Below are 23,772 nucleotides of genomic sequence, written 5' to 3' on the forward strand. Positions count from 1 at the left end.
TCATTTGATGACTACAGACCAATCTCCTTGATTGGATGTATGTACAAGGTGATAGCTAAGTTATTAGCAAATAGATTGAGACAAGTGATATCTGGTCTTATTGATGAGAGGCAGACAGCTTTCATAAAAAACAGACACATCCTACATGACATACTAGTTCTTAATGAGGTGATTAAGGAAGCTTGTAGAAGCAAAAGGCCAGCTATGGTTTTCAAGGTGGATTTTGAAAAGGCCTATGACTCAATCTTATGGGCATTTTTGGATTATATGCTGCAAAGAATGGGTTTTTGTCCCAAATGGAGACACTGGATTTCTGCCTGTCTTAATTCAGCAAGCATTTCAATTCTTGTGAATGGCAGTCCTACAAAGGAATTTACTCCTACTAGAGGCTTGAGGCAAGGGGACCCTTTAGCTCCCTTACTCTTTAATATAGTTGGAGAAGGCATCACAGGATTGATGAGGGAAGCAGTTCAGAAGAACTTATATAGAAGCTATATGGCTGGAAAGAAAAAGGAACCCATTAATATTTTGCAGTATGCAGATGACACAGTATTTGTGGGAGAGGCTGCTTGGGAGAATGTTGTTGTTTTGAAGGCTATGCTCAGGGGATTTGAATTGGCCTCAGGTCTGAAGATTAATTATGCAAAAATCTAGTTTGGGATTATAGAAGGTAGAGTCAATTGGGTAAGTCAGGCTGCACAAATTCTGAACTGTAGGCAGCTGCAAATCCCCTTCTGCTATTTGGGTATTCCGGTTGGGGCTAAACCCTCAAGCAACATGGTGTGGGAGCCTTTGATTAGTAAATATGAATCCAAGTTATCTAAGTGGGCACAGAAGAATATTTCCATGGCAGGGAAGGTGACTTTAATCAATTCGGTGCTCAATGCTTTACCAATATATTTGCTCTCCTTTTTCAAGATCCCTCAAAAGGAGAGCAAATAGATTGGTAACACTGCAAAGAAACTTTCTGTGGGGGGAGATAAGGATTACAAGAAAATTCCTTGGGTAAAATAGGAAGCTATTTGCTTACCTAAGGAGGAAGGTGGTTTGGGGATTAAAGAAATATCTAAATTTAATGAAGCTTTGCTGAGTAAATGGAAGCAGCACCAGAGGTGCTTTGTATTATCTTTTCATTCAGTACCACTTGTACTGTTTTTTTTTATCTCAATAATATATTATACATTATGCCTTCCAAAAAAAAGTACAAAAAAAAATTAAAAAGTAAATACAGTGGGGAGGCAGAGATATAAAGGTTGCCAACCTGACTGTCTGATCTGTGTGTATTCCAACAAGTAGAAAATCTCCAAGATCCCTAGCAAGCCTCAAGATCTATATAACATAAAGGTCAGTTAATACAATATCAAGCCACACATCCATTTAAACAATCTAAATGGTAGTAGCAGCATAGAAGTAAATTATTGCAAGAGCCTAATATAATTTATCATGTCTCACCCTCCCAGAATAACCCTCATCTAATAACCCAAGATTTATTTTCTATAGCTAGATATAACAGGCAAATGGCAATAGATTATTGAATAAAAACAAGATAAGCAGAAATCAAGATGCAGATGGATCAAAGAGGGGGACAGCAACACATCCTATTTTCATAGAGTTATTAATTTGAGGACGAGGAGAAATGCTTTGAGGGGGTTGCAGATTCGTGACACCTGGGTGGAAAATCCTAACATTATAAAGGCTAAAACCCTTCATCATTTTCAGATAAGCAGTTCACTTCAAGATATGTTATTGTAAAACAGTTACAAGCATAATAACTAAATGCAATACAAGAATATGAGAACTGACGAACCCAGTTACTTTGAATAGGTAACTGTTTTTAATATCAACAGTTACCTATTTTTATAGTCCAAAACAATTATCAACAGTTACCTATTTTAATCCCACATTGTAAAATAACTAAATGCAATAACCTATTTTAATATCAACAGTTACCTATTTAAAACAATTACAAGCATAATTTGCAATAACAGGATATGAGAACTTTTAGAAACTGCCAATACGACGCAAGTGAATAGTTTATAAACAGTCCGGAAGCATTCAACAATTAAGCGAATAAAATAGAAAAGAGAGCAAGCAACCCAGTTCCTCAAATCCAAATGGGCACAAACATTATCTATACTTAAGCATTACTTGCTAAAGAAACAAAAAATATGTTAAAACAACAATAGTGAAGCCCCCTCTGTTGGACAGTAAAATGTTAAAGCAATTGCAGGCAATTTCAACAACCCTGTGGATCCATCTACAGAAATCATGGTTGATTCTCTGTTATAGTGCAAACAGAATAACACCTTACTAAAATCAAGCAACATTACTTATTACTACCCAAAAAAAATAAAATAGGTCAAATGAAGTATAGAAGTTAGTGTTACCTTGATGAAGAGAACCCAGCAACACACGCACGTCAGCGGAGCCTGTACAATCGCAAACAAAAACCTTTTCTTTATTATCCGATGCCACTCCCAATTCGGGTCAAACCACTCCCAACAAAACTTAGCATACACGAATTTGACCTACGTACCTCACGGAGAAAGCTTTGACCTTTGAGCACCGACGACTGTTTCAGCACCCTAGTAGCAACTCTGTATCTAGGGTTTTCTTCGAGCCAGGACAATGTGGGTTCTGTGGGGTTCGAGCGACGACAATATGGGTTTTTCGGCAGTGTAGGGGGTTCTGTGGGTTCCAGCAAGGACAATGTGGGTTTTCCGGCAGTGTAAAGGGTTCTGTGGGTTCGACCAATGACAATGTGGGTGTCGACGGAGCGGTTTCCGGCAGATTTCGGGCGGGAGGAGAAAGAGAACAGCGATTTCAGGCAGGAGGATGACAAAGAGAAGAGGTAGGGCAAGGTTTTCGAACGCGTGCGGCTTCTAAAATCTCTATTTTTTTAACTTATAAACACAACAACATCGGTTTTTTATGGATAATCGATGTTAACTGAATGTACTTAACATCGATTTTGTAAAAACCGATGTTAACATCAAATACATTACATCAGTTTTTTAACAAACCGATGTTAAAATCAACTCCTTAACATCGGCTCCCTCAAAACCGATGTTAACTCTATGAAGTTAACATCGGTTTTGCCCAAACCGATGTTACCATATTCATCTTAACATCATGTTAACATCGGTTTTTTAAATAACCGATGTTAACATCAATTAGTTTACATCGATTATGCTAAAACCGATGTTAAGTAACTCTATTTAATTACAAAAATGCCACCGCGCTTTCGTTAACATCGGTTTTTGCTATAACCGATGTTAATTGGGCGATGTAGAAAGCTTTTTTTTAGTAGTGTTTATTTTGTCTGCAGAACAAGATGCAGGGTATCACGCGCATGGATGCTGCCCTGGACGCAATGCGTCCACTTGGATTTAGGACACAACTGATTCTACGAACGGTTAATGAGCTTCTCGATGTTGGTTTTCTCTTCTCCAAATAGTTAAAGCAAAACAAGTGCTAAATATTTTGTTTTCATAATTTTGGTTTACTTTTTAACTTGTGGTGTGGGGGCTTCTTCAGGTGTATGGTGGAAATCAAGGATGGTGCTTTATTGAAGAGGCCTATTACAAGCTCCTAATGGAGGCCCGTCACTGCCATTGTTTTTACCGTTAAGAAGAAATTTAGTCACTGCGGTTCCGATAAGCCTGCTCCAGTTCCCGGTCCCCCTGGCGCCGTTGACCAAAAATACCGCACTGCACTCAAAACCGCAATGCAATTCTTCGATGTTCAGAAATGTATTCATTCTTTAACCTTCTCTTCTTTTACGTCCTTTTCCGTTCTTTTAATTTCAATATTTCACAATGTGGCTCAATATATATTTATCAAGGCATTTATTTTATTTCCCCTGAAATATGGTATGCTAATGCTTTAATGGTTAATTGATTAATGTCATTCAGCTGGGAGGTTAGTTGACAATAAAATATCTTGGAGAGGGAATTCGGCTCTTAAGGATGGGAGCCAAGCGAAGTTGGATCTATCAAAAGGGATGTATGATGTTGGGGATAACATGAAGTTTGGTTTTTCGATGGCTTTTACAGCCACGGTGCAGTCTTGGTCCATTCTGGAATATGGAGATCAAATGGATCACGTTGGCCAGTTAGACGCCGCTCAGTATTCACTCAAGTGGATCACTGATTTTCTCATCAATGCTCACCCTTCTGAGAATGTTCTTTATATTCAGGTTACTGTGTTTTTCAGCTTTCGTTTCATGCCTCATTTCTGTGCAAGTTGGCCAGTGTGCATCTGTGCATGCATAAGTTTATTATCTTTTGTCTTCTTACAAGGACATGGACACTCTTGGTACTTAATGATTATTGGAATGTTCTTTATGGTTAAACTGTAGGATTTGACTTTGATCCATCTATAGTGCAAGAGATTTTACACAATCGGTGAATTATATGATGCCACCTGTTTGAAAAACAATTAAATGCTTTAGCAAGCAGTGTAAAGTATTTATTAGTTACGATAATTATGCAGCGTATTGTGGTTTCCTTACAGTGAAAATCTGTTACATTGACAGCTAATCAAATTTAAAATCAGATCTATATTGTTGTTCTTCCTATTTGTAAGGTTATTGGTATGTTTGTGGTGTTAATCCCATGTCAGGCCATGAAGTTAGATAAGGGATTTTGTTCAGGGCAGGCTATTGATTTGAGATTTTCTAGACTGCATTTTTTTTAAACTCTTTGTTGTATGTGCATATGATGATTGAATAACTCTGATTAGTCTTTTTCCTTTTTATGTTCAGCCACTTCAGCTTTTTTCTTTTGGTGTATTAGGACTATCTAGCCTTTAAGTTTAACAACCTATTTTTAGTTCAACCTTTTCTAAGTTGTTCCATGTATTCAAATCTGCAGAATATAAGGTAGAAAATATTTAGAACAAAGTAATTAAGTTATCTCTGTCGTTAATTAGAAAATCAATGATTGATGGTATTAATATATAACGAATTGTGGATGTAATAAAAATATCAAGAGTTGATTTTCAAATTATCAATTGAGATTACTTTTTGCTTATTTGTGCCTGTAATATATTTTATCCATTGAAACTTTCTTTGGAAAAATATTAGTACATGGTCAATTTCTAACAGTTCTTTAATGCTTTATGACAGAAGGATCAACAGTGGAGTGTCAAGGTGCGGGCAACACTAAAAGCATGACTCTTGAATAGGCAACACCAATATTTTTTTTATAGTTCTATCATTCATGTTCTTGCATATTAGGCATCAGCAATAGAAATGGAAAAGGAATGCTCCAACCCATTTGAAGGTTTTGAACTAACTGTGACCTTATTGGGGGAAGCCAATTATGATAGAAAGGAAAATATTCAGTGATACTTTGTCCTCAATTCATAACAGTTGTTTAATTATTATAAAAAAATATAGTTTTACAAAACCATTGTTGAGGTCAATTTTATACTGAAGCATTGTAGAGATTTAGTCGAATTGTAGATGAAAAATAGTTAATTATTTAATTGAATTTTGTTTTCTCCAATTATGAGTAGCTGCAAAATAAGAAGAAAATAAACCGTTTGCATAGTCACATTGGTCAGGTAGTAAAGCATGTGGTGGAAGACTCCCTTTGTCAGGAAAATAAACAATTTTGTATTTACAGATTTGCATCTCAAACCAACAATTTCAGTCAAAGAAAAACACCTTTACGACTTGCTATATAATCTCAAACCAACAATTTTTCATTCCACTTAATTTGTCTTATTATTTTTAACACCCAACTAACTATATAGTTCACAAAAGGGTCCTGTGGATGAAAAGGAAGTGCTATTGCGTCATGCTTATGGTCTGGGATATCCAGAGCTCAATGTCACCTTTGCTCTTTGTCGTGGCACCTGGTCCTCACCGGCAGTAAGTGTACTAACCAAACTTTAATGAAACAAGTTTTGGTTTTTTTTAAATAGTAAAATTGATCCTATATGATGAAGAATTGATCTTGAAAGATAAAAAATTAAAATTTAGTTCATGAATGGATAAAAACTGCAACAAATTAGTCCTACGGATAATAAATTAATTCATAAACTTAGTAACTTAATTTTAAATTATTTCTCGAAAAATATAATTATAGATACACATGCAACATTTGTTAATGCAAATACAATTCAACTACCTGTGTATATGATCATACTTGATACTACAAAGAAATTATTTCTTTTGGATAGGCAATAATGGTTGTTATGACTGCCATTAAGAGTATATTGTTGTCACTGCTATTTTTTGTTTGTTTGTTATTTTTATGCAATTCAGGTGGGAATGGAACTTACCAAATAGTTTGGTCATAAACAAATTAAGTATGTGAGAGTATGTATCATCAATATAGTCACCAATGTGGCTTTCAATTTTTCTTCTTCTCTGTTTTCAAGGTTTGGTTTAACTTCTACATCAATTTGTAGGAACCATATATTCAATGTTTAATTATACACATGCACAGATTATACTTAAATCATATATGAATCCATTGTAATTGGTTTTACTTTGTTGTTGTTGTTATTAATTTGTCAGGTCTTGCGAGATGTGGAAAGAGTTGCAGACTAAGGTGGCTGAATTACCTAAGGCCAAACCTCAAAAGAGGAAACTGCACCAAGGAAGAGGAGGAAACTATTATCAAGCTACACCGAAAGTAAAGAGAGAATGAGATTGAAAAAGAAAATCAAAGTATAAATAAAATGAAAAAAAAGTGAGTGCATATATATTTATAATAATTTTTGAGCTTGAAACCAACCAAATTGTTGTTAAAGAGTGAAAGCAGCAGGCTCAAATGCTCTCTCATAACTAATATGATTTATTTGTTAAGAATGTAGTGGATTTAAACTTTCCAATTCAAAGTTAGTTTTCAAGTTTATGATTGGGTGAATGAAGTTGTAATTTTGAGTAGGAAACTATAGAATTTAGAAGCATTATGTTGGTTGCTTTGTTATGCAGAGAATCACTGAGGGACAAAACAATGTGGTAATTATTGATAGAATGTGGGCTAGGCTTCTATCTTCAACAAATCTGCCCAGCTTTACGATTGCTAAGACTGTCTCTAAAGAAAAAAGGCAAGAAGAAGCAAACGATCATGTCCCTGAGTAAGGGCATTGTTCAAATAACCATTTGGCTTAGAAAGAAGTCAGCAACATTTTTCATCCTGCTATATATGTACATGCTTATTGTATTCATTTTATCTTATATCTATTAGAAGCTTTGTTTGTCCTAGCAATCTGGCTTTGACCTTTGTCACAATTTACCTATATGACAAAGTTTTTGTGTAGCAGTACATTAAAATATGTAGACTTACCATATATTGTTTACAACTATATCTGTTGATTGTTAACACTTTTCCACTTCGTGCATGTTAATTCTGCAAAAGTATTAGCTATATTATGTTGATATCTTACTCACATTTAATTTCCATTGCTTATAAGTTTGCTTTAATCAATGTTCTACACATGAAATTTTAGTTATGTGCCAAATGATGCAATCCTACCCCGCAAGGGCATTGGGTAGAAGACTCCAAGTAGATTGGCTAGAGATCCAAGGGAAGGCCCTAGGGTTCTCATGAGCCTTAGGGTAGATTTCGAGCTCATGGGCTAAGTATGAGCTCGCTTATCTTTGTAAATATTAGAATAGGCATTTCCTTCGTCTGGGCCTTGTATTTTGGCCATTCTAGTAGTATAGGGTTTTAGCCTTGTATTTCGGGGCATTTTGAGTAGTCTTTGTAGTAAGGACTTTTTTTGTATTTTCATGTTTTTTGTCATGGGGGTGAGCTTAGCTATTATAGGTGGTGTGTAGCTAAGCTCTAGCTTCTCATCTCGAGGAGGTGAGCTTAGCTATTAGAGAGGTATGTGTAGCTAAGCTCAAGCTTCTTTAGGAATCTTCTTAAGGAAGCTTCTCAAGGAAGTGAGCTTAGTTATGAGAGGGGTGTGTTTTCTCAAAAAAGCTTCTCAAGGAAGTTTTCTCAAAAAAGCTTCTCAAGGAAGTTTTCTCAAGAAAGCTTCTCAAGGAAGCTACCTAGTCTATAAATAGAAGCATGTGTAACACTTGTTGCAACTTTGATGAATGAGAGTCTTGTGAGACACAACTCAAAGTTCAACTTCTCTCCCTTTTTCTTCCTTCAATTTCGTGCTCCCCCCTCTCTCTTTCTCTCATTCTTTCTTTTCCTCCATTGAAGCATCCTCTCCAAGCTTCTTATCCAAGGCTCATCTTGGTGGTGAAACTCCTTCTTCCATGGCTTATTCCCTAGTGGATGGCGCCTCCTCTCACCTCTTCTCCTTTGTCTTCCGCTGCATCTCCATGGTGGAAAATCACCATTAAAGGACCTCATTGAAGCTCAAAGATCCAGCTTCCATAGAAGCCCCACAAGCAAGCTTCCATCACCAACTTTTTTTGTTTTGTTATTAGACGTTGAACAAATTTTCTACTGAGTATCTTATATATGGATTTTTTAAAGGAGGTCTAGATGACATAAGAAAGGTTTATGCAACTTTTTACTTACTTTCTTAGTGACAACATTTGGAAAGCTCACATGGCATTGCCATTATTATTATTATTATTATTATTATTATTATTATTATTATTATTATTATTATTATTATTATTATTATTATTATTATTAGTATTAGTATTAGTATTATTATTATTATTATTATTATTATTATTATTATTATTATTATTATTATTATATGATGTGCGTGCTTCCTTTTCTTTTTCTTTCATTGCAGCTTGGTATCTAATTTTCAAAAAAATAAAAAATCAACCTTCCATAAATAATAGCAGCGTGTTAAGTATATTATCTTAAGTACGTTCCTTGCTCATAGTGCAGTATAAAAGTATAACCTCTTGAGGAAAAGTATAACCTCTTGAGTTTTTTAAAAAAAGGAAAAATATAACCTTTTGAGTATTTTTTAAAGGAAAAGTATAACCTTAAATTTATTTAACTAATTTAGTTCACCTATTTTTAAAATGAAGCTGATTTAGTTTTGTGGTGTTTTTCTATCTAGAATTCTAAATTCTAATTTTCTATTTAAAATCTTCACAAATTCAATTGATTATTGTCAATCTATTTTTCAGAATAGTTACAAATTAAAATTTAAATACAAAGCAAATTTGAGCAAAATTGAGTTACATTAATTTTACCTCACTTTCAAAATGGTTTTACATCAATTTTTTTAAAAAGGCAATTTCAAGACGTCTTTGATTGTGTTTTTGTTTTTTTAATCTGTTTTTTACAATAATTTTTAAAATAGAGATGTTTTGATTTTTTTAGTTTTTTAGTCACCATAACATTGCATTAGTATAAAATATTAATTAATTTTACTGATGACTAATTTTTTATAAAGGCATATATTTATTACTACTAAATAAGTTATTTATACTAATACAACTTAGTTTTATTTATTAACATTATCTTATTTATATATACTAATAATATTAACTATTAAATACTAAAAAACAATAAATATATAATAATACTAAAATAAATATAATATTTAAAGTTAGAAACTTGGATAGTGAAGTGATCCCATCAAAGTCATGGAATAATGTACAAGAGAGAATGATCCTATGATTTGTGCTCCAAAATGTAGTTTCAATTGAGTTTTGATCCTTAACATCTATCCAGCTATTGAGTAAGGGGAACACACTCAAGCTCAACCTCCAACTCTCCCCTCTCAATATTTTGTAGCCTATCTAAGATTTCCTGTTTGATTTTTCCTTCATCAAGAGATATGATACCATCTCTAATAAGGGTGTTGTCGTTGCTTGCTACAAATTTCCCAAGTTGCAATATATTTAATGTTTAATATTTAATTGATTCATGTTTCAACCTTATGGATTTATCTCTTCTTTCTGCATTCTTATTAATTTGTGTTTCATTTTCTACTTTACAAATGCAGTCATGCTATTCTCATATTTCTTCATTCGTTATTCGCTTATGTGATCTCTTCTCTTCACCATGAGTAAGTTAGGGCAACCACGGGATTTGAAGACTTTAGTGTTCCTCTCATTTATAACTTGAATTTTTTTTATAAAAAAATTCATGCTCTATTACACTCACTGTGTATTGATTGTAAACATTTATATTATAAATGTTAAAATTATTTTTATTATTTGTTCAATTCTTTGGTTTTGAAATAGGTAGCGACAATTCCTAGAGAGAGAAAAAACCAAGAAAAAGAGATTGGAGAAGCTCTGATAAAAAACATTTATATTATTATTATTATTATTATTATTATTATTGTTGTTGTTATTGTTGTTGTTGTTGTTATTATTATTATTATTATTATTATTATTATTATTATTATTTAGTTATAGTTATTTGTTTCATGTTTTTCCTTCCTTACTGATTTTTCCCGATTTTTTCCCCTTTCGGATTTTCCCACTTGCAAGGTGATCCACAAAAAAACATTTGGCCGACAAGTTTCTTTCTTTGTGCTTTGTTTTATGCATGCTTATTATTATTATTATTATTATTATTATTATTATTATTATTATTATTATTATTATTATTACTATTATTATTATTATTATTATTATTATTATTATTATTATTATTATTATTTTGATCGAAGGTTCAAGCTATTTGAGAGGTACTTCAACTTCAAATTTCATGCTATTCTGCTATAGATTTATCTCTTCTTTCTTCATTCTTATTAATTCGTGTTTCATTTTCTTCTTAAAAATTGCAGTCATGTTATTCTCATATTTTTTCGTTCGTTATTCGCTTTTGTGATCTCTTCTCTCCACCATGAGTAGATCAAGGTAAGCACGAGATTTGAAGACATTAGTGTTCCTCTTATTTTTTCACTTGAATTTTTTAAAAATAAAATATCATGCTCTGTTACACTCGCTGTGTATTGATTTGCAATTATCTGATTTTTGTTTGTTGTAAACATTTATATTATAATTGCTTAAAATATTTTTATTATTTATTCAATTCTTTGATTTTGAAAGAGGTAGCGGTCATTCCTAGAGAGAGAAAGAGTCAACAAAAAGAAATTGGGCAAGAAAGCTATGCTAAAAAAACATTATTATTATTATTATTATTATTATTATTATTATTATTATTATTATTATTATTATTATTATTATTATTATTATGATGATGATGATGATGATGATGATGATGATGTAGGCTCTATTCTTCTATAGTTTCTTGCTTTATTTTCTAATCAGAGAATAAATAAAAAAGATTAGGGAAGAAAATAAATTGGTAATTAGAAGACAAAAGGATTGGGATGACAATGACACTGATTAAACTACCTTTTTACAATTTTTGAGAAATGTTTTTGAATGATGTACTTTGAACAATTAGTTAATTATAAATATTAACTTTCTTCATAATTTAATTCTGAATTTAGTTTTAAGCCTATATTGCAATTAAAAAAAGCTTACAAAGTAACTTGAGGGTTCTAGAAACGTTGCATGTTCTGTTCTTGATATGACTCTCTTCTCATCTATCTCATCGTCGTTCCTTTAGGATATATCTCAGCCTCCACCGCCACATTTATCTCTTCTTCTTTCGGATTCACATTTCTCTTTCTCCGCCACAACACACTCACCTTCAGGTATTTCTTTCTTCCTTTTTGCATTTCTCTGTCTCCACTGCAACACACTCACCTTCAGGTATTTCCTTCTTCCTTTTTGTTTTTCTTTTTCGTTCACTGCTTTGTTTTTGGGAAAGTTCCATTTGTTTACCAGTTTTCCTATCACTACTAGAAAAATGGTATTTTACGACACGAGCACTACAACGGTTGCTGGGGAAACGTCTTAGAAAGTTGTGCGGTGGTTTTTTTGTAATTATTCGAACAATAAGTGGTTTTTACGACATTAAATCTAAGACGGCTATATAAAACCGCCTTAGAATTTTATGTACAATTAATTTTACGACGGGTTTAAAAAAAATCGTCTTAATTGGTTTGGATTAAAACAAATCTCTCGCGTTGAACCTCACTTCTTTTCCCTTTCGCGCTGAACCTCACCTCTTTCCCCTTTCGCGCTTAAACCTTGGTTGTAGCTTCTAACCCTAGTGTCAGCACCTGTTGGTTGAAGCACCTCTTGCCCTTTCGCCCTGAAACCTCAGTGCCTATAGGTTTTTCTTCAAACCTAGTCGCGGCCACGACAAAGTGTGTAGTGTAACATAAGCGCCTCTAGGTTTTTCTTCTAACCCACGGTCATCCCTTTCGCGCTGAAAGCTCAGCACCTCTTGCCCTTTTTTCAAACCTCACCCCTGCTTGATTCTGTTCCACAGCCTCTTCATTCCTTCTGACGACTTTAACCTTCCCAGCGTCGGGAGGGTTCCATCGGTCGGGTTGATTTCATCATTCGTAAGTTGGGGGAGTCCAACCGTGGACAACAACAAGCAGCTGCGACCTCCAACCTTACCTGCAAGTGGGGTAAAGTCACTGCCTTTTCAGCGCTACCCGATTTTATATTTCCAAAATAAATCTTTCTATATTATTGTTTGCAAAAATTCCCCATATTCACAGTCTCTACTATTTTTTTATAGAAAATATCTACTTTTTTTTATATAGTTTATGTACCTTACTGCTTCTTTGTCAACCTGCTCATGATTTCAAGTATCTTCGTGTTCGTGTTCGTGTACATTCATTGGTGTTTATCAATCGATTCATGACTTGTTCTGAGCATTATGAGGCCAAAAGATTAAATACATTTTATCAAAGGATGCAATATCAAAGAATGATTTTTATATTTTGCTAATTTTTTTTATTATATATTGATTCTATTACAAATTTTGCTTCTGAATCAAGGATTGCCAGCAGGGCTTTCGATCCAACGTCGGCAACAAAGACATTGGTCTGACTTCAAAGAAAGCAGGTTAGTGAGTTAATTACTTACTTAGGTAGGTTATGCTTGTGTTATTCGATGATGTGATTGTCCTTTTTCTTGTTTGAGAAGATGTGACTGCCTTGTTTCCTTTTGTAATGTAGTCTCTACTTGTAGTGACCATCTGTTATCCCTATATATGTCTGAATAGTTAGCTAATAAAATTAAAAGTTGCTAGATGGTGGATGCCATTCTTCCCAACATATGATGCCTTTTTGCCTTATAATAACTAAGAAAAACTAATTTCTTTTGTCAATGGACCTAAAGTTTGAGGTTTAGTTTAGTTGCTTTATTCTTAGATCCATCCTGATGGGATTAATACTATGTAGTCTGGTGAAATGAGACTTACTATGACTGACAAGATTAGGGGCTGTAGTGTCTAAAATTCATAGATTAGAATAAAATTGAAGCTTACCTAAATCAATGAAGCTGAATGGTTTGGTGAGTGGATGCCTCACAAAGAAAGGAAGTGACTTAGCTTAGACAAAGACAAAAAGCTAATAACCTCCCTATTTACCATTTGACATTTGATTCTCTAACCACACCCCAAAACTTACAAAAACAGTTTTCATTTTTTTCTTTAGTATAAGAATTTATTCAAAGATATTGAATTTGTTAGAGATAAACCATTGTTGAGCCTACTCTAAACAACCACTATGGCAATAAAAACCAAACTTTCTTAAAAATATCAATCGCCTTTTTTAGCGAAGTCACTAACAGCTGATTGATCAGAAGATGAGAGATTTTTCCATCCAGATAACTTATACACGTCAATTGATGGTGATAGTTCCATGAGACACTTGGCATGGTGCCAAGCCAAACCTTTAGCACCTTGACCACCAGGCTTAGTAGATATACGAACCTAAATCAAATACAAAACATTCAGCAAGGAGTCAATTCCAACATCAATAACATATGAGCATGAATCGATATGATTGTGATTTGTGAACAATTAGGAAAAATTCTGAATAATGTACACTGGGATAAAAATTATCTTAGTGGTCTCAGAATGCATGACAATCAATTTTAAGAATCTTAACGAGAATGAGATGAAATCTAACAAGTGTGAATAAATTATGTTTGATTCCAGTGTCTAAAATCTAACAAGTTGCTTGAGCAAGTGAATCATCCAGTTCTTTAAATTGCACAAGACCTTTCTTTCTCCAATAATCAAACATAGGTCTAGAGTACTCTTTTGTATTGTCACATATCCACAATCTTTGTCTTGTACGAGTTATAGCCACATATAACTGCTTAAGTTCAGAGCACAAGAGATTGTGTTTGGAATCGCTGAAATTTGGATACGACTTAAGTTCTGTAGGTTCCAACATTTCTTGTTCCTTCATATACTCATATATCACTCTCCATTGATTTTTCAAAGGTGAAGAGCCAAAAAAGTTGTACAACAATACATCCTGCAAAAGGACACATCAGCCATTAAAAAATATACATAATATACAAAGTAGAAATGAATTAGATAAGATTCTTTCACAACCTGAAAGTCAAGGCCTTTGCACTCTAAAATGGTTAAAACAAGAGCCTGCTTCTCCACATAGTCTAAAACTTTGCACTCTAAAATGGTTAAAACAAGAGCCTGCTTCTCCACATAGTCAAAAACTTCCTTACGAGCAGAATCATCTCGTACCAAAATTACTTGCTCAGCACCAAAGCCAACAATCCCCCCCACCCATTTTCACATATATATTATCTTGAATAATATTAAATCTAAAACTTTATATTATAAAAATTCTATTTTAAACTATTATCTTCTAAGAAAGCTAGCATGAATTTTTTATCAACCATAAGGAACTCGTAATTAATTAGGCATGCAAGTACAAAACATGTGTGATAGGACAAAGCTATGAATGGCATGTTTAATTAGTTACTTGTTTGAGTGGTCTCGTCCGTTAATGCTGTTGTTCTAGAAAAACACTGTTAGTTTCTTCATCCTTTATGTGGGACCTGAGTGTTTGAAGCAATGCAGCAGTTTTAGCCAATGCAAATCGCTCTAGAGACTTCTTAGGCTCAAATATGTTGGCTAGCTGCTGCTATAAAGTAAGAAAATAGGAGACTTTCGTTGCTCAACCCAAACCCTCTAGTCTTGCTTCCGTGTACCACCTAATATACACATGCTGTTGCAAATATTGGATGTTTATTTGGTTGTTGCTTTCATCAAAGTAGCATATAAAGTAGCATATAAATTAGTACGAAAATGAAGGGGTTCCATACTAATCATTCATTCAAGAAATGTAGAATCCTTAGTCTTGATGATTCGATTGAAAGTGATCAATATATAAGACCGGAGGGAGTAATGAATAACTAATGATTAGTAATAACCAGAGAGATAGGGAGATTATGATTAGGGGTCAAAAGGTAACAACTGCAAGGATTCGAAATTGCTAAAATAAGGAGCACAATTAAAAAGATGAAATATAAAATTATGATTGTTAATTAAAAATTAACAGTTTAAAATATAATAAAGTGTATATTAATAAAATATAAATATGGTAACAAACAACCTTGAGGATTTACACAGACATTGAGTATGGTTGAGTGGGTCTGCCATTCTCTTACTTTTGAGTCTATGTGGGCTATTATTGGGCCAGTTAGTACCCATGCCCACAGCACCGTAATTATTTCTCTACTCTGCATTCTGCAAACACGCCACAGCGCACATGGTATGCTCCATGTAATTGAGACAATAGGATAATTTATTTATTTTATCTATCACTAGTTATTTTAGAACAGGGACATGAATTAATAGTTAGTTTTTCCAAAAGCATCACTTGCAATCCTCACTTAAGTTATTACTTACTTTCTATATATCCAAAACAAAATGCATGTGATTATTATTTTATTGAAAGGCTTAATTATGTTTATAGTCTTTAAAATTTAGGGTGAATCCAATTCTGGTTCTCAAATTTTAAAAGAAAAAATATCTTAATCTCGCATATGACTGTGCATTGTATTAAGGCCATCTCATACTATGATTGTGCATTGTATTAGGGAAAAATGCTTCCATATATGTAGTTTTTAGTAATGTACAGCGGTAAGGTACACCAGACTGTTTTGTCAACTTTTTATAAGTAGCTTGCAACCTTCTAGTGACTGGTATATATATTATTTAATTGTGGTGGAAATGTGGTCTATGCAGTAACAAATTTAACTTTGTCTATTTATTATTTTAGGCCAAATTTGACATACCTGAAGGTTTAACTGCGAAGAAGAAGGTTATGTCCACCGTTGGGACCAGATGGGGGCAATTTAAGTCCTCCCAGACGACCAGATATGTATATGCTGAGAATGACGATGAACAAAACAAGGATCCATCTGCTAAGTATGGTATTGATCGAAATACATGGGAAGAATTTGCAAAGACTCAACAGACTCCTACTTGGAAGGTTTAAATTTCAATCTTTTTACAGAACATTTTAGTTACGTAATTTAGTTGTTAATGTCAAACATGTTTGAGTTGTATTTGAAAATGCTGACAGGGAATACGCAAAAAAGCACAGGAAATTCAAAAATTCAATGAATCTCCCCACGTACTCTCTCGTGGAGGCTACGATGTGCTTGAAAAAAAATTAATGGTCGAGAAAACAAAGTCAAGACTGAATGAAGGTGACAATAGTCAAAATGCAGATATGGTCGTCGACCCTCCATCCCCTATTGCGAGACATGAGAAGTGGAAAAAGGCTAGGACAAACAAATTTGGAAAGATGACATTTGCAGCAGCTCAAGAAATCGCAGACAAAATTGTAAGTTGAATATATGCCACAATTATAAATTGTAATTTGTAACCATAACAACGAGTTAATTTGTTGTCAATGTCATAGGATGAATTACAAGAACAAGCTAAACAGGGAGCTTTTGTCCCATATGGTCGTCAAGACATCCTAAACATTGCCATTGGTCGTCCAGAGCATCCTGGACGTGTTCGTGTCGGTGGACATGGTGTGACCATAACCAGCTACTTTTGACATGCTTCCTGTGGGTCCCACAGTTCTTCGCCTGCGATCACCGCCAAAAGATTGGTTGAAATCATACAAACTATAAAGCAAGAGGTGAAGAAAGAGGTAAAAGACGAGAACAAAGACCGTATGGACAAGATGAAAATGGAGTTGGATGCAATCAAGAGTGAATTATCCCAAATTCATACACAACAGTCAGCTCCCCCAAGACCGTCTAACCCTGACGTATTTGTTGCACGTGTTAGCACGAAAGAGAGTTATGCTGAAGCTGCTAATAATGTTGTTGGTAACGAGCGGTCTACATTTGATACATGTAGTATGGGCTTCTACATTGTTTGTGGTGACAGTACACAGCTGGTGGCAGGGGGAAAGGTCTTTGGAGTAGGTGGCACGATACACACTGTTGCTTATGGAGATGATGTAGTAAGGGTGTGTGTTGACACTATATACGATGGTGAAGTCGTTGTCCCGTTACCCACTTCAAAGATTCAGTATGTCAGGGACGCTGTGAACTCATTCATTGGATGGCCCAGACATCTAGTGAAACCTTTATCTTATGTAAGTAATATAGTAATCCCCCTGCCATATTGTCATTTGAATACACACTTGTAATATTTGTTAAGTTATTGATTAAATTTAATACTTATTTTCTTGTACCACTTAGGATTCTGACCTTAATGTGCGGAAGCCAGTTGAACATAGTGGTGATGCAAAGCTTGCAGGTGAATCCGATCCATTGGGAGAGTTGATGAAGATATTGTTTTATGTGTACCAGAATCCAGTGGAAGTGCCGTGGGAGGCGAACCAATCTGGACTTCCTGATATTGGGGCAAAATTTTACATCACTCATACAGATCTAGCGGAAATAATATCAGGTGACAAGTGTTTAAACATAGCGATACTACAATTGTGGACCATGTAAGTCATTTTCCTGCAACCTTTATGTTTGATTACCTGATAATCATTATTTTAAATCTAAAACATTTAAAATAATCATTGTGACATCCTGGAAATTTCTACCCGGAATTTTTGGAAACGATGTATTTTGAATGATTATATATATATATATATATATATATATATATATATATATATATATATATATATATATATATATATATAAGTATTATTCAGTGTATATGCATATATGTTCTTGATAGAAGTAGGAATAGTGGGGGCAAGATACGCGGGTTAGGCTAATTAAGGAAGAGAAATCCATAACTGGGAGGTTATGGGTTAATTCTTAATTAATTAGTCTAAAAATCATCGTTTTGCGTGCGACTTAAAATTTAACAAAACCAACCTCTGAACCACGCTCGGGGTTTCATTCTGAGCGTTTTGATATATATATTGCCTACTTTCAAAAATTGGCCCCGACGGGCGCAGAGAAACGCGGGGGACTGAAACCAGAGAAATGGCACGCAAACCGAGGTAGGATTTTAGCGTTTCAAAGGTCAGATTTTTCTCACTTTCTGTGGCTGTGTATGGGTCACAATCAAAAGAGAAAGTGGGCCCTTTTTGCTCCACTCAAATGGAGACATGTGACATAGCTTAAATAAAATAATAATAAAAGAGGAAAAAGCCTTTTTAAAACTAAAAAGCAACTCTCTCTCTCCTCACTCAGCCCCACATTTTCAGACAGCTCTCTCTCTCCCTCTCCCTCACGTTGCTTTTCTCCTTCTTCTTCCTCCACCATTGAAGCTCCAACAAAGCTCCAACCTTTGACCATCATTTCTGCTCCAAATCGTGAAAGGAGGGCATTTTCAGAGTCGTGAAGCGCATCTCTACGTGTGGGACTTCGAAATTTCAGGTTTGGGTGGACTTCTTTCTCACTTGATTTTCGTGGGTATTGGGTTTTGGGAGATATGATGGGTAGTCTTGCTAGGTTTCTACTTCATGATGGTTATTTGTGAAGAAATTTGTTGAAAGCATGTCGAACTTGCCATGTTTGGATGAGTTAAGCTTACCCATTCAATTTTAGGGTTTTTATGATGATGCTTGTGATGTTTATGTGCTGAAATTGCTTATGGAAAATTGTTAGAGATGAAGGGTAGAGTTAACCTAGGGTTAGAAGGTGAGAGTATGGTGTTGTAAGTGGAAAAAGAGTGAGACTTTGAGAGTTGGAAGGCCAAATCTGGATTTAGTGGTATTTGGAGGTTAGAGTGAGTTAATCCTAGCTTGAAATGCCATTTAGGACTTATGAGAAAGTTTGGGCTGTGCTAGAGAGAAAAACAAATGACCAAAGTGAACAAAGAGCCATTTCTAGGGTAAATTTGGGTGTTGAGGAGTCAAATTTTGATTCGGTGAAATTTTAGGCGTAAATCCAGTTTGAACAAGTTTAAATTGATGTTATAGACTTGTGTGAGGTGAGAGTTTGCTTCAAATTTATCCCATTCTCAATTTCACTTCTCAAACCTTGAAAATCCATTAAATTGAAGGGTTTTGGATATCTAGATTTTGTGTTGCTGTGGTTTGAAGCTTGTCCTTGGTTTAGACATGATTGGTACATGATTTAGGACTTGTAGGATTCAATTTGGGCAAAATTGGATGAAGGCAAGAGTGATTTTCGAAAATCTGCACTTATGCAGAATTTTGCTGTCAAATAGGTGCAGCAGAATTTTGGCTTTGTGCAGAAAAATGCTTGTGTGTGGTTGGCTGTGAAAAGAGTAGTACAGAATGAGTTCTGGATGTTTTCTAGTAGATCCCAACTGTCAAAATGTAGACTTATGTACTAGAGACTTCTAGTAAAATTTTCGAGTCGATCCAACAGTTAACGAATTGGAACGAAGGAAATGTTACTGGGGTCTTTAAGTGAGAAAAAGTTGTGATTTTGGTTTGAGTTTTGGGCAGAGTTTTCTGCCTTTGCCCTGTTTTGCTTGGTTTGTAGTTTGTGATGATTTGGATGTTGAATTACCTGGATGTTGGGGAAGCTTGGGAGGATTGATGGGGACCCGGTGTTGAGAGAAACGAGGATATGGGCTACGTGGGAGTACGTGAGCTCAGTTGGAGGTGGGCAACAGGGGATGGTGGGTTTATACGTGATTTGTGGATGTGGAAAACTTGTTGTGCATCATCGCCCGACCGCCACCTAGTACCACATGTGATGGGTACCCCATATTCCTATAAGCTTGAGATGAGGAAGTGTAGAAGGGTGAAACTTCCTGCTTTTATTCGTTGACCACAGAGTGGTACCTGGAGATATGTCGTGGGGGTCAGGAGACCTTGGGGACGTCAGGTGGGGTGCTATTGCCCAAAACCAAGCTTGACCAATCCCGACCCAACCCGGGCATAGTCAGTCAGTGAGAACCTGTGATGTACCTAAGCAGGCGAGCTCCTGACAGTCAACAGATAAAAGGAACAAAGACCACAAAGCAAGGGAGGCTTGCATGGTGGCTGGCCAACTGTGAAACTTGATTGATATATGGGATGTGGCCTCTGGTAATCGATTACCAAGGGTGGGTAATCGATTACAAGGCTTAAAAATGAAGACAGAAGACTAAGATGGTCTCTGGTAATCGATTACCAAGGGGTGTAATCGATTACCAGGCTTGAAAACGAGGTAAGGAAGCTAGGAGAGCTTCTGGTAATCGATTACCAAGGGGTGTAATCGATTACCAGGCTTAAAAAGGGAATTGGAAGATTGTGGAGGCCTCTGGTAATCGATTACCAGTCTGTGTAATCGATTACACAGAGGAATGGGTCACTGGTAATCGATTACCAGGTATGTGTAATCGATTACACAGTGCCTTTTTCAGGTTTTCATGTCCTGAAGCTGTGTGATTCGAGTTTAGCCTCTGGTAATCGATTACCAAGGTTGTGTAATCAATTATCAGAGATGAAAAGCCTTGAGATACCCATTTTAATTGCATGTAGTGGTTATGAGACGCATTGTGTTGCTACCGCAGTTAGATCTCTCGTGAAAGAGTCTACCCCTTTCTTTTCTTTCTTGTAGATCGTGATGGCGGCGCAGCTAATCCATGATCGAGTGGAGATGGAGTGCCTAGAGGGAGCTTGGGAGACCCTCGAAGGCAACACGAGGTGCCGATTTCGGGGCACGATTTGATTTACGGCTACTTCATTGGTGCATCCAGATGAACCCGCGTGCACGCTTCAGCGCACTGTGGAGTGGATACTACCCACGCCTACACCATACCATCTAGTAGAGCCAGTCCACGTGATTGAGGTGACGTCATCCGAGGAAGATCCTGAGGAGGACCCTGAGGAGCTACCTCCCAAGCCTGCTGTGGATGCTCTTGACTTTCTAGAGGGTGATGAGGACCCACTCCCTAAGGTGATTCTCCCGAGGACGTCATGTCGGCATCTGAGGCAGACTCTACGGAGGATAGTGGCCCTGGAGAGATGGCGATTAGTGGAGGCTCTTCATCATAGTAGTCAGCTCATTGGATTAGTTTTATATACTTTTGAGGGTGGGTGTATCTAGGACTAACTGTTAGGTTTACTCTTTTGTTTTGTATGGGTAGACCTATTGTATAGGAATTTGATGATTGTATACATGTGGCTGAAGCCACCACTGTGGACGCCTTTGCTCTGGATGACACTATGTATTTTGTAAAACTCCCATATTTTGGACAACTTTTAAATGATGAATGTACTCATGTTTAATCTTGTTAATTGGAAAGGAAGTAGTAGCAAACTTTATTTGCAAAAGAGTTTACCGACCGTATTTTATTTTACTATTTTCACGTGACGACCTAAAGTAATGGTTGGTATACTCTGCCTTTTTAAACAACAAAATAGTTTAGAGAGTACGAGCGGTAAGAAAGAAATGACTCCGAATAGAGTTGTGAACTGGCCATTCAGGACTCTATAGTGAGGATTTTCCTTCTAAACCTAATTATTGTGAAAAGAGAAAGAAATGAAAAAGAAAAAGAAGAAAAAAAAGATTATCATGGTTTTTGTTATTTAAATCATTACTATTAAACCAGTCATTATTTTGGGGACGCCACAATCATGACTTGTCTTCCAAATAGATTTATGAATGAGTGCGGTAGATGCAAAGCTGATCAGTCACTATATGGTTTGCTAGAGCCTCAATCTATACAAAATGCTAAGGAAAGACGTCAACAATGCCAACAATACATTGAAACATGGGTCAAGGAATCACAAAGGCAGTTGTATTTAGGAGCTTACTTGCATCAGTAAGTTCAATTGTTTTTCGAATTTAAGTTTTTTTTTTTTGTACAATTCTGTTATTATAATTGTCCAATTCAGGGCACATTGGCAACTATTTGTTCTCCACCCAAGGGAAAACATGGTCGTTTGGTTTTGTTCTCTGAGGAAGAAGCCTGATATTAACATCAAAGGCGCAATTAACAGGTTCTATTCAAATATACAAATCATGGCATCCTTTAGTTGGTAATTGTTGTTACATATACAACAAAAATGGTTGTCATATGTATGCTATTTTTTTTAACTAGTGCAATGAAGACAATAACCAGTTCTTTTGAAGGCATGTCTAATCAAGGTGCACCTCGGTGGGTTGAACCCAAGGTAATCAGTACTTGTTTGTAATGAACCGTTTGTACATCTTTCAGTGTTAAATGTTAAGTAACCATTAAAAATGTTATATGTAGAGTAATGTGCAAAGTGGAGGGTTTGAGTGCGGATATTATGTCATGCACTTGATGTGGTGCATCGTGACTGCCGGTTTGAAGGATGACTGGCACAAGGTAAACATAATGCATGGAGTTACAATTGTAACTTTGGTTAATATTTGTTAAGTTACTAATAATTTTATCTAATGTTAATTTTGTAGTGGTTTTCTGATGGCTCATCGTTAGACGTGGAGGCCATCACAACAGTTCGACAGAAATGAGCAACTTATTTTTTATCTTTTAGGAAAAGCGGTTGCTTAATTTGATTTGTATTATGTACAAGTACATTTTTCCTGTGGTTTCATCAAAGAATTAGAACAATTATGGCTACAACTTTGTATGTTGGATACATTAGAGGATCATTAATTCAAAAAAGGGTATTCAATTTGCATGGACTTATATATGTAGGATGCATGTCATTTGACGCTATTGTTCAGATTTCATTTGATGCTATTATTTAATTTGCATGGTCTGATTTAATTTATAGGTACCAGAGATCAATGTAAAAAAAATGCATCAATAAAATGAATAAAAAAAAATTAGACATACAAAGACGGTTCCCGAAAACGTCGTAAAATGACAACATAATGTAGACCTACAATGACGGTTCCCATAACCGTCGTAAATTGGCATAACATACAAAGACGGTTACCATAACCGTCGTAAATTGGCATAACATACAAAGACGTTTCCCATAAAACGTCTTAGTATGCAGTCTTGACATGCCATCTAAGACGGTCATAAAAACCGTCATAAATTGGCATAACATAGAAGAAACATTGTAATATTTAACACATACTAAGACGGTTATTTCTAACCATCGTAATATTCAAAACTTACAACGACGGTTCCCATAACCGTCGTAAAATACCTTATACATTTTACGACATTGGCATTAACGACGGTTGAAAACCGTCGTGACATGGGCATAAGAACCGACTTAAAATCCAATTTTTCTAGTAGTGTATGCAGTAATCCTACATTTCTTTTAATTCATACATCAAAAATCAATTAGCGAACCACTCGTGCGTATGCACGGGTTACCGACTAGTTTCTAATAATTCTTTGACATTCCGTGATACCCATTTGTCAAAATCAGCCTGTGTATGAGTATAGCTGGATGTAATGTATAATAATGAAAGAAGAAATAGAATTATGACTTGGAAATGAGATTTGGCAACCATGGCATTATTAGCATATTACAACAACCAGGCACTATATATATTATAACTTAGAAGTTAAAGTTTTAGTAATTGTGCGTATCAATGTCGATATGGAGAGACCATATAAAAAGAATCACATAAAACAAGATATTTCTTAGCTATTTACCAAACTA

General features: G+C 35.3%; 2 long non-coding RNA genes across 4 annotated transcripts; both read left to right on the plus strand.

The window, feature by feature from the left end:
* Nucleotides 1–3,318: 3,318 nt before the first annotated feature.
* Nucleotides 3,319–4,022, plus strand: LOC114414313. The gene is made up of 3 exons (XR_003667181.1): nt 3,319–3,433; nt 3,538–3,752; nt 3,915–4,022. It is a non-coding gene; the product is annotated as an uncharacterized LOC114414313 (long non-coding RNA).
* Nucleotides 4,023–17,659: 13,637 nt separating this feature from the next.
* Nucleotides 17,660–22,672, plus strand: LOC114414144. 3 transcript variants are annotated; one of them, XR_003667130.1, is made up of 5 exons: nt 21,842–21,980; nt 22,054–22,158; nt 22,260–22,316; nt 22,416–22,511; nt 22,598–22,672. It is a non-coding gene; the product is annotated as an uncharacterized LOC114414144 (long non-coding RNA). The 3 variants fall into 3 exon arrangements; XR_003667131.1 differs by lacking the exons at nt 22,416–22,511; nt 22,598–22,672 and adding an exon at nt 17,660–17,739 and having other exon boundaries at nt 21,869–21,980; nt 22,260–22,337; XR_003667129.1 differs by lacking the exons at nt 22,416–22,511; nt 22,598–22,672 and having other exon boundaries at nt 22,260–22,337.
* The last annotated feature ends 1,100 nt before the right edge of the window (nt 22,673–23,772 follow it).

This window comes from Glycine soja, chromosome 6 (assembly GCF_004193775.1).
Source record: "Glycine soja cultivar W05 chromosome 6, ASM419377v2, whole genome shotgun sequence".
NCBI classification, from domain to species: domain Eukaryota; kingdom Viridiplantae; phylum Streptophyta; class Magnoliopsida; order Fabales; family Fabaceae; genus Glycine; species Glycine soja.